We start from the raw sequence: 9,751 nt of genomic DNA, 5'->3' as shown, positions 1-9,751 counted from the left end.
AGTGAGCACACTCCCACTCCCACTAGTATTTGTGACTATTAAGCCGCAAAACGACTATTTAAATATGAATTCTGCGTGTCTCTGTGTTAATGAATGGCGCAGACATGCAGTTTTGTTTACCACTCCTATAGCGCGCGTGACGCTTCCGGTGATATTAACGTCTGCCGTCTCACTAATGAGGACATAAATACATGAACAACACCTCCAGAACTGCTCTGAGAGTCACTTCATGAGCATTTGACCATTTCATTTCAGTAAAACTATCCTCATATCATATACACACAGAAATGTAGAGGTATTCACGGCAACCCGTCAAAATAAAAGCTCGGTTTAACTTGAAGACATTGCAGCAGAAATATATTAGCCTACTATTGTTCAGTAGAATGTACATAATAGGCTACTACTAAAATTCTTAAAACCTTAATTTTAAGGATTTGAGTTTTGGCAGGTTACATGCGCGACGCAGCGAGAGTGAAAAAGCAGACTGGTAATTAATATTGCTATTTAAATATGACTGGCTCGTAACTCCTAAGACATGGGAAATACAGTTGCAAATGGACTTTGCTTTTTCATTTGAAATTTGGCAGTCACTGTGCGTTCGCGAAAGCGAAAATGCAAACGGTAATGCAGGATTTGCAATTGCATTTGGATTATGTCACAATTTATGCGTCCACATATGGAAAACGCAATTGAAAATACAATTTGCAAGTCCTTTTGAAAATTGTCCGGAATATCGTTCCATATGAATGTATATAGTGCCACAATAAATAAATAAATTCATTAATTGTTTGCAATTCAATTCACGTTATTTGTATAGCACTTTTCATGATACACTATTGCTAAGCAGCTTCACAGAAAATGAACATTTCTACATTGCATTTAGTAGTTTACAGCATTGCACAAGTCAATCTGCGATACCAAACAGGAACACAGGGGGACGCCAAAAGACCACTAAACGAGCTACCTTGACCTGACTGATCCAGATTTACTAAACCACCACTGCGTAAACTAAAACACCTTCAGCTAGCATCCAGTATAAAACACTCGTGCTTTTAAGCTAAATAGCTTGCTGATTTTTTTTTTACTGACATCTGTACGCGAGTACTATTATCTCCGCCATATCTGATGAAATCGGCCGTGTTTTCTCTGCATTAGCGCTGTTTTGAATTTGCTGTTTGAATGCATTCGCTTACTGGATTCTTAGACTTTCCAGGACTTTACCGGTTGATCTGATCGCAAAAAACCTGCTTCTTTTCATTTTTATAATGTATTGTTTTCGTTAAAATTTACTGATTTAAATTAGTAATTGCTATTTTACTACTCTACGCCAGGGTGACCACCTGGCTATTGCAGGACAGTAGATGTGATTTTACGGGACAATGTGGGACATGTGTGAAACAGATACATTTATTACTGTTGTTATGCTATGTAAATAGGCTACTGATTTACATTCGTTGGCATATATGCGCCAATTTTCTGCGGTGGATGCCCACACTCCAGGTTGCGTTTATTAAACTCGGGAGAGAAGATTTTTGAGCGCACACATGTAATGTCTGACCGATAGAGAGCGCGTCCGTTTTCTGTGAGAGTGAATGAATGGGAATCCATCTGCGAGCAGAGCAGGGCTCGCAAAATTTCAAAATCCCTGGTAGCCCTTCGGGCAGGTAATCTTCAGATTTTGGTAGCCCAAAAATTTATTTAACTAGCCCAAATAAAAAAAGACCTTTTAAAAAATATATATATAGAAAATCACACAGGAGTTTAAATGTCAATCAAAAATATTTTTAATACACAAATATCAACAAATATGAAGGAAGGAATTTATTTCACTATTGACAGGGTATTTGCAGAATTTTTAAAAATAAATGTAAGGCAATTTGTGACCCATTTTAAGAGCTGCACAAGTAAAATGAACACAGTATTTCATTCTCTTCCACGAGGTGGCGCTTTAGGAGCGCTGAAATATTGCGGTTTCCCCGGTAACGGCTGTACACAAAGCAGCTCTAAACGCTGCTTTATCAGGAATTATAGGTCAAATGAAATTAAAATGCTAACGACACGTTTCTGAGGACAGTCGGTTCCCTTCAGATACATTCAAATAAAGACATCCGCGTCGCGTTTTGACTTGAAACGTACAGCGCTTATATTTATTCAATGACATCATGGTTATACATTTTGGTAGCCCGACTGGAAAACACAATAGCCTTGGGACGTCGGGTTAGCGATTTTGCGAGCCCTGCAGAGAGATTTGATGCACTCTCGCATAGGCAATATGCGCTCTGGACATTTGTCATTAAAATAACTCCATAGAAACCGTCTCAAACGAACTATTAAAACGAGAAGAAAGTCGTGTCTGAAAGCTGCAATCGATTTTTTTTAATTCGTTAAATGATTTTTTTTAATTCGTTAAGTGTTTTTACGGTGGTGCCCGAGCACTAGATGAGGTCCGCTTTATTCCTTTGAGCCTTCCACGCAGTCATCATCAACGGAAAAGCCCCACACTCCTAATCCTAACCATTGCGTATCATATGCACACCAAAGTCAATTTCTGCGTATAAATATAATGCCAAATAAAAACAGAAACTTGTGGTATTGGTACGCACTTTCATAATTTACGATATAAAGCTGCATAGATTTTTATTTTAAGACAATCATATGCTCTCGCGGGCCACATAAAATGATGTGGCGGGCCGGAATAGGCACGAGGGCCTTGAGTTTGACACATGTGCACTAGATCATACAAGTACCTACACAAATGTTTCAAAATCCACATGCACAACAATCTAGATGCACCAGTCTTTTCCTTTTTGCCTTGGTCTCCATTAGGACATTCACAGGCATGCAGGTGTAGCGTTTGGACCAATCAGACACACAATTGTTTTTTAGATTTTAGGGCTGGGACAATAAATCGATGCATCGCGAATCGAGAAATAATTCTGCATCGATTCTGAGATTTTCCGAAGGCATCGCGATTCTCTCTTAAATTGATTCTGAGCTTTTTAACAGCAGATGGCACTGCGTGCTTTAGAAACAGCCGTATTCTGCTTGCTTCCAGTTCCTTACACACGCACCATTTGAACCTAAACTAATCATTCATAAAGTTCGAAAAGTTTGAAGTGAATTACAAGGATGATCACAGTGGGTTGTGTTTACATTAATCTCGCATCATAAAAGCATAAAAGCTGATGTGCAAGTACATTTAACCACTTACATTACTCAGCCGAACGCACAAGCGCTCTTCTTCGTGAGCATTTGAGTGTGCGGTTAAAAACTAGCCTAGAGTGCCATCTGCTGTTAAAAACTAAGCTCAGAATCGATTCGAGAGAGAATCACGATGCATTCTGAAAATCTCAGAATGGATCCACGAATCGCGATGCATCGATTTATTGTCCCTATTAGATTTAACAAATCAATTATTCATTAGATTAACAAATAATCACAGACCCCTCACCCAATAACCATACTGGGTGCCAGGATGTCCGTGAACGACCCCAGGCCACTGGTTACCATGGCAAACAGGACACTTCAGCCAGACCAGATAAACTTTACGAAGTAATGGCATGTCGAGAGTTCTCCCTCTCACTACCTTTCACCCATAGGAAAAACATAATGTCCATAAAAATGGACTCTTCTCTAATTAATTCATAGAAAAACTTTTCTTTGAATGAACACACACATCCTTCAGGTGTTTGTGTATATTATTACTATTCTTGTATATTGTCTTTTGTATTGTATACTGTTTTATGCATGCTTATGATAGAACCACTCATTCATGTAACCTTACCTATACCATGTTTGGTCTCTATGAATTCGTCTTCGGATGATCTAATTGAGAGTGTATATTATATGTTTATACCTATGCAACATATTAGTGTTCTAAGAATTTTTAGTAGCTTTTGCATCAACACCCAATCGAATTACATATGCAAAATGCTATGCTCTAAGACAAAGAGTCATAAACTTTCCCTCCAAAAGTGCAAGTCACCATTGGCTCTTTGAGCCCGAGAGGTGTGACCTCGACAGAACTTAAAAGGCCTCACATCAGTGACGCCTCACTGTCTTGCTTCTTTTAGATTCTGAGAAGATGGGGATGCTGGGCTAGAACTCTACTGGACCCCCTAAGTTTGTGCCAGGCTGCGGCCTTGTCTTTTTGGCTTCTCCAAAGATCTTCGGATTTCAGCTGATGTCTCTTGAGCTCTGCGCTCTTTTCTCATCACCTTCATCTGGGAGAAAACTCTCCCAATCACCACCGAGTCAGAAGAATAACATCTTTGGAGTTCATCACGCTTCAAACTTGGAAGAACGTGATCTCAACTCCAACACCACCAAACCTTAAAACCATCAAGACTTTCATCCGAGACTGCATCCAGACACTCGTTCAATGACCAAGGCAATGCAAGTATCGTACATTTAACTAAAAGAACAGAGGTTTAGTATAAGCTGTAGATTCCGTTGTAAAACGGCGCTGATGGTTTCTACTCAGGTGTGGTTAGCTGACTTATGTTCCATAACTGCACTTCCTGGTTTCTCTAATGGTTCCATTAATCCACTTCAACTCCCTTTTGTATGTACGTGTGAGTGTATGTTTGTTTGTTTGTTGGTTTGATAGACTAATTTTTGTTAGTGTTTAGTTAATAAAACTCTTGTGCACAAATTACATGAGTCTCTGATTCTGCCACCGCTTGTGAATAATGTCCCTTTTACGATCCGATCTAGCTACATGCTTTAATGCATTAGTACTGTAAGAAAGTTATTTTCTGCAGCCAAGAAAATATCCTTTCTTAGATTTGATATGAAATTACAATGAATGTTTGCTGGACAAACAGATTAGTTGACGGCAATTTAATTCTGCTACAGTTACTACGGGCAGTTGATATAAATAATTGTAATTAATCAATTCATTGTAATTATTTATATACATTTCTCTTTTGAGCTAATTTGCTACACAGGGAAGCATAAAAAAGCTTATTTTTTTACACATGATGGAAATAATTGCATCATCTTTAACACATCTAAAACACACATGGTCCATGGTTTCTAGTACTTTGTAGTTCCCAGCAGACTTGACACACACTCATGCCAGTTGGGGGCATATATTATACAGTATATCATTTCCAGTTCACTGATATTTGTGATCTCTTTCTTTGCCCAGATAATTCCAGTTTAATCAGCTACGCTGAGGCCACCAACGACAACTTCAAAGGCTGAAACTCATCTGACTAGATGTCGCTGATTTCGACAGCCATGACACATTTGTTTCATGGGCAAATTAAGAACGTGTTCTCGAGATAATTATGAATGCTTAACGCAAATCTCAACTAATTAAACTAATACCCCGTTAGTCAAATGATGAAGAGAGGGAGGATGTGATGACTATATGAAAGTCTTGACAAGTATTTGGAGACACATAAACCCTCTTTTTTCTATTTTCTTTTTTCTGTGGTTTCGTTTGGACTTACTATTAAGCTCTAGCCAAAAATACACATCAGAAAGCAGTTTTAAAAGCACTGCAGTGTTTTTATTTTGCTGTCAATCACACAGATAAATACACGGCCTACAATTATTTATATGCTTATAGCAATGATGCTTGCATTTAGATATTTACGAAAGTATATCCACATGTGGACGAGAAAGTGCATACTTTTAAGTGTGCAATAAAACAATACAGCAGTACTTACACACTAATGTGTCAAAATCTTGAAGTGTGCAGATGCCATTTGCGTATAAGCATTACCATACCAATTGACAACCTTAAATTTCATTATTATTTTTCAGCACATTTCCTCTCACATGAAGCTAACAGAAATAAGAACAAAAGCACCAGGCAAAAATCTGTAATTAACTGAATTATTATGCAATTCACCCTTCCATCCCATGAATGTATATGACCTTCAGAGCTCAATATATAGAATATATTCAGTAGAGAAAAAAAGTAACACTTTAGTATAGGAAACAATTCTCACTATTAACTAGTTGCTTATTAGCATGCCTATCATTAACATTTTGGTTGTTTATTAGCATTTATAAAGCACATATTCTGCATGACCATATCTACATCCCTAATCCTACCAAATAAACTTAACAACTACCTTACTAACTATTAATAAGCAGCAAATTAGGAGTTTATTGAGGCAAAAGTCATAGTTAATGGTTTGTTAATAGCGAGTGACCAAAAAAGTGCGACCAAAAAAAAGTCTCTCAATTCACAAGTCACCAATATAAACTGAATTGGCCAGAAGGCACTGGATTCAACTGACAGTAAGAGGAATTGCTAAACTGCAATTTAAAGGAATTTAACACAGGTAATGGCATTTAGGGAAATGCAATGTTCTTCAACAAAATGAAATTTGCATGACAATTATTATAAATTATGAATAAATATATACCAATCAAACATAAATTAAATCATGTATCTGTCTGTCTGGAGAGGGGGGGAACCCAAACCAAACTTTCAAAACAGGCTATCATGCCACTTTAACAAACATACCTTTCCGTTAAAAAAATGACACTTACTGCAGTTATATGTATTTCTATGAATTTTAATTGTACTTTAAATTCAAATCAAATTCTGCACTGTTTCACCTTAATTTAATTTCATGAATTGAAATATTTAAAACTCAATTCAATTCTGCATAGTGCACAACACTGTCCAAGGCCATGAGAGTCTGGCTGCAGCATGTTGTAAGTTATGTTTCAGTAAACAAAAACACTACCTTCGCAGCGCTGTTGCTGTTACAAGTTGCTCACGGAGAGACAGCAGTTTGTAACAACTATATAATGAAGCATTCACACAGGGCGTTGGCGTTAAAACTTCTGAATTACTTTAAATGGGTGACGTCATGCGTTGCCAAACTGAATAGTGGATCTGTTGCGTCACACCACTGGCGTTGCTCGGGGCAGAAGTTGAAAAATTTTCAACTGTTCAAGCACCAACGCAGACATCAGCCTAGTCTCATGTAGCCAGAAAAGTAATGCGATTGGCTATTGTGACTATGACGGTCGCGTCAGCACCAAGCTTTGCGTCAGCTCCCTCCGCTAAGCATTGACTTCAATGCCCCATGTGAATGTACCGTAAACGAATCTTACAACTATAAATCAGTTGAAAAATTGGGTAGTGGAATGCTGCCTTAAGGAAACAGTACTGTGACGAGAGGGGTGGGGCCGAGAGCCGTGGGAACAGAGCGAGGCCGGTGGAGTAAATGCTAATGCGCGACACCTGCGCCACTCACCGGTCTCGAGTCCCACGGAGGAGCTCCGGAAGGATAAAAGGAGGAGTGAAGAGGAGAGAGGAGAGAGGAGAGAGGACCAGGCCTGGACTTTATTTTGTGTTTTGGTTCTGTTTGTGCGCGACAGTCGTCCGCGAGGGGCTGTCGCGCTATTTTGTGTTTATTTTATTATTAAAGTTTTGTTTGAATGTTCGCCGGTTCCCGCCTCCTTCTTCCCGACCTATGAACATTGTTACATGTACATCCTCCAGTCATCTGACATACTATCTTCAACATACTGCGATTCGGTACAATACAAATGTAAACTGGGATGCAACCATTGGCATGAGCTGTAGTGCAGCATGCCAACCAGATGGGGGCTAAAAAGAAACAATATATATATAGCTCTATGTCTGCACACTACATCAAAGAACAGATCTAAAAGGGCACTGCAGCTAAATCTGCTGGACTGCTTGCATACTACACACACACAGTCTACCTTCCCTTTGAGCTGTCAGATGAGGGCCAGCCATTGTGATTGGCGCCTGGCCGTTAACAGGTGGATGGGGATAATTAAATCAGATGAAAGTGTGGGATCAAAGAGCTGTGGGGGCAGATCGTGGAGGTGCTGCTGCCCCGTGGCCCGATTAAAGCCCCCGTGTCCTGACCTGCAGCTGCTCAGAACGGCCTCGGCCTCAGGGACACGTCCTCATCCACACCACTTAAACACACAAGGCCAAAGCATTCATGCGTACTTTGGACTCAGGAACACATCTGATGTCTCTTACGGCCGTCGCTGCTGCCGCTGTCACATTTGGCAACGGTTGGAGACTCTGGCTAATGTTTCCGGTGAACACATAAAACCCAGACAGACAGATGGGAAGGTTCACATGAGGAAACTATGGCAACTAGGCCTTTAAATGATCAACACGAAAAACATCTCAGTGGCCACAAGGGTGTTGCTATGCATTGTTAGGGCATTCTGAGTGGATGCTATGGTGTTGCTATGCATGTGTACTGATTAGTTGTAAAAGCATTACTAGGCTGTTGCTAGCAAGTTCTGGTTGGTCAGTAAAGGTGTGGTCACATTAGAAAAAAAAAAGTTAAAAAAAGGTCCATTGTCTAATGTCAGTAGTGTAGTGATATATAAAACACAGCTTACACTAGGGTTGTGACGGTGAGGAAATTTTCCCACCGGTTAATCGACATGTGACAACACCGGTAATACCGGTATCACCGTGGGGGCAGGGGCGTTCCCTCTTTTTCCTCGCTTTCCTTCGCTTTTAAATAGCTTGTAAAAGCGGTGTGCGCATTTTACTTTCACTTTAAAATAGTGGCAATTCGGAGTAAATCAATTGTTCGTTTTTAGTTTGTTTGAATTTTCCCTATTTTCTTCGTTTCCTTCGCTTTTAAATAGCTTATTTTACTTTCACTTTCTAATTAGCGGCAATTAGGCGTCAATTGCTTGAATGCAACAACAAAATACAAGGTCAAACTCACTTTAGCGTATATATAAAACATAGAACTTTTATTAGCAAAACAAATAAAAATACACCAAGCTATAGGGCAGGCTATGCCTAATATAAAATAACAAATAACTTACATAAAGTTTAAATGTACAAAACTGGAAACAAGTAAACATGTATAATATATAACCAAAAAAATAAGAAACGTAGAACGTTTATTAGCAAAACGAGTAAGAAAGCTTGGAGGCACGGCATACACCTTGATGTCAAATAAAATAAATAAATGACACAAAGTTTAAATAAAGTAAAAATCAGCAAACAATGTGGAACCAATTAAATAAGAAACAAATGTTTAAAAAAAAAATCTAAAATCACCTTAGATAAACGGCAAAAGTCAACAGGCTTTTCAAAATCCAAAATATTGCCAAACAGGCGCTTTTGCATCTAGTTTCGAAACAAAATCATCCGCGATCGTCTTGTCTGTCTCACCTCACTCTTCTTGTCAGTCAGCTCGACTCACTCTCCACACTGGAGAATTGAAATCTGATCTGTGATGCAACTGTTGTTCATCTGCATTGAGCAGCCGCGTTCAGTTTTTAATTGTAGTGTCTGTTCTTTTACTGAACTAAATGATTTTTATTACTATAAAAAAATCAAAACGACGATGGGGGTCAGTGCTGCGGTGGGCAAGTGACGCAACCGATGTTGCGGCTTAACACCGGTATCACCGTCAACACCGTCTATCGCGGCAAGCCTACATCCTATTCAACAACATTAAATGTTAATATGAAGTACAAACCTTTTGATCCTTCTGTAGTGCCCAGGCTGCATGCCGCCACACAAGATCAAGGTTGGAGCAAAAACTAAGAAAATCTACAACATATTCAAACAGATCTGGTCGTGTTGAGTCCTGGAGATCTCCGCTGACGATCTTCACCCACATCTACAACAGGACAGGACCAAAAAATGCTCTTAGTCATCCATTACATGAGAGTGTATCCAGTTGTGAAGTTATTAAAATAAAACTGCATTTTTCTAAAAATCAGGGGCAAAAAGCAAAAAAAAAAGTGAAAATGCAGC

General features: G+C 39.1%; 1 protein-coding gene across 2 annotated transcripts in view; it reads right to left on the bottom strand.

The window, feature by feature from the left end:
* LOC107710700 (centrosomal protein of 112 kDa-like) overlaps positions 1-9,751 on the bottom strand; it is a 57,158-nt gene that overhangs the window by 22,240 nt on the left and 25,167 nt on the right. The window lies entirely within an intron of this gene.

The sequence above is a fragment of the Sinocyclocheilus rhinocerous genome, unplaced genomic scaffold (assembly GCF_001515625.1).
Source record: "Sinocyclocheilus rhinocerous isolate Xijiao unplaced genomic scaffold, SAMN03320098_v1.1 scaffold627, whole genome shotgun sequence".
Classification (NCBI taxonomy): domain Eukaryota; kingdom Metazoa; phylum Chordata; class Actinopteri; order Cypriniformes; family Cyprinidae; genus Sinocyclocheilus; species Sinocyclocheilus rhinocerous.
The sequence above is the reverse complement of the archived record's forward strand: the minus strand, read 5'-3'. Positions and strand labels throughout refer to the sequence as shown.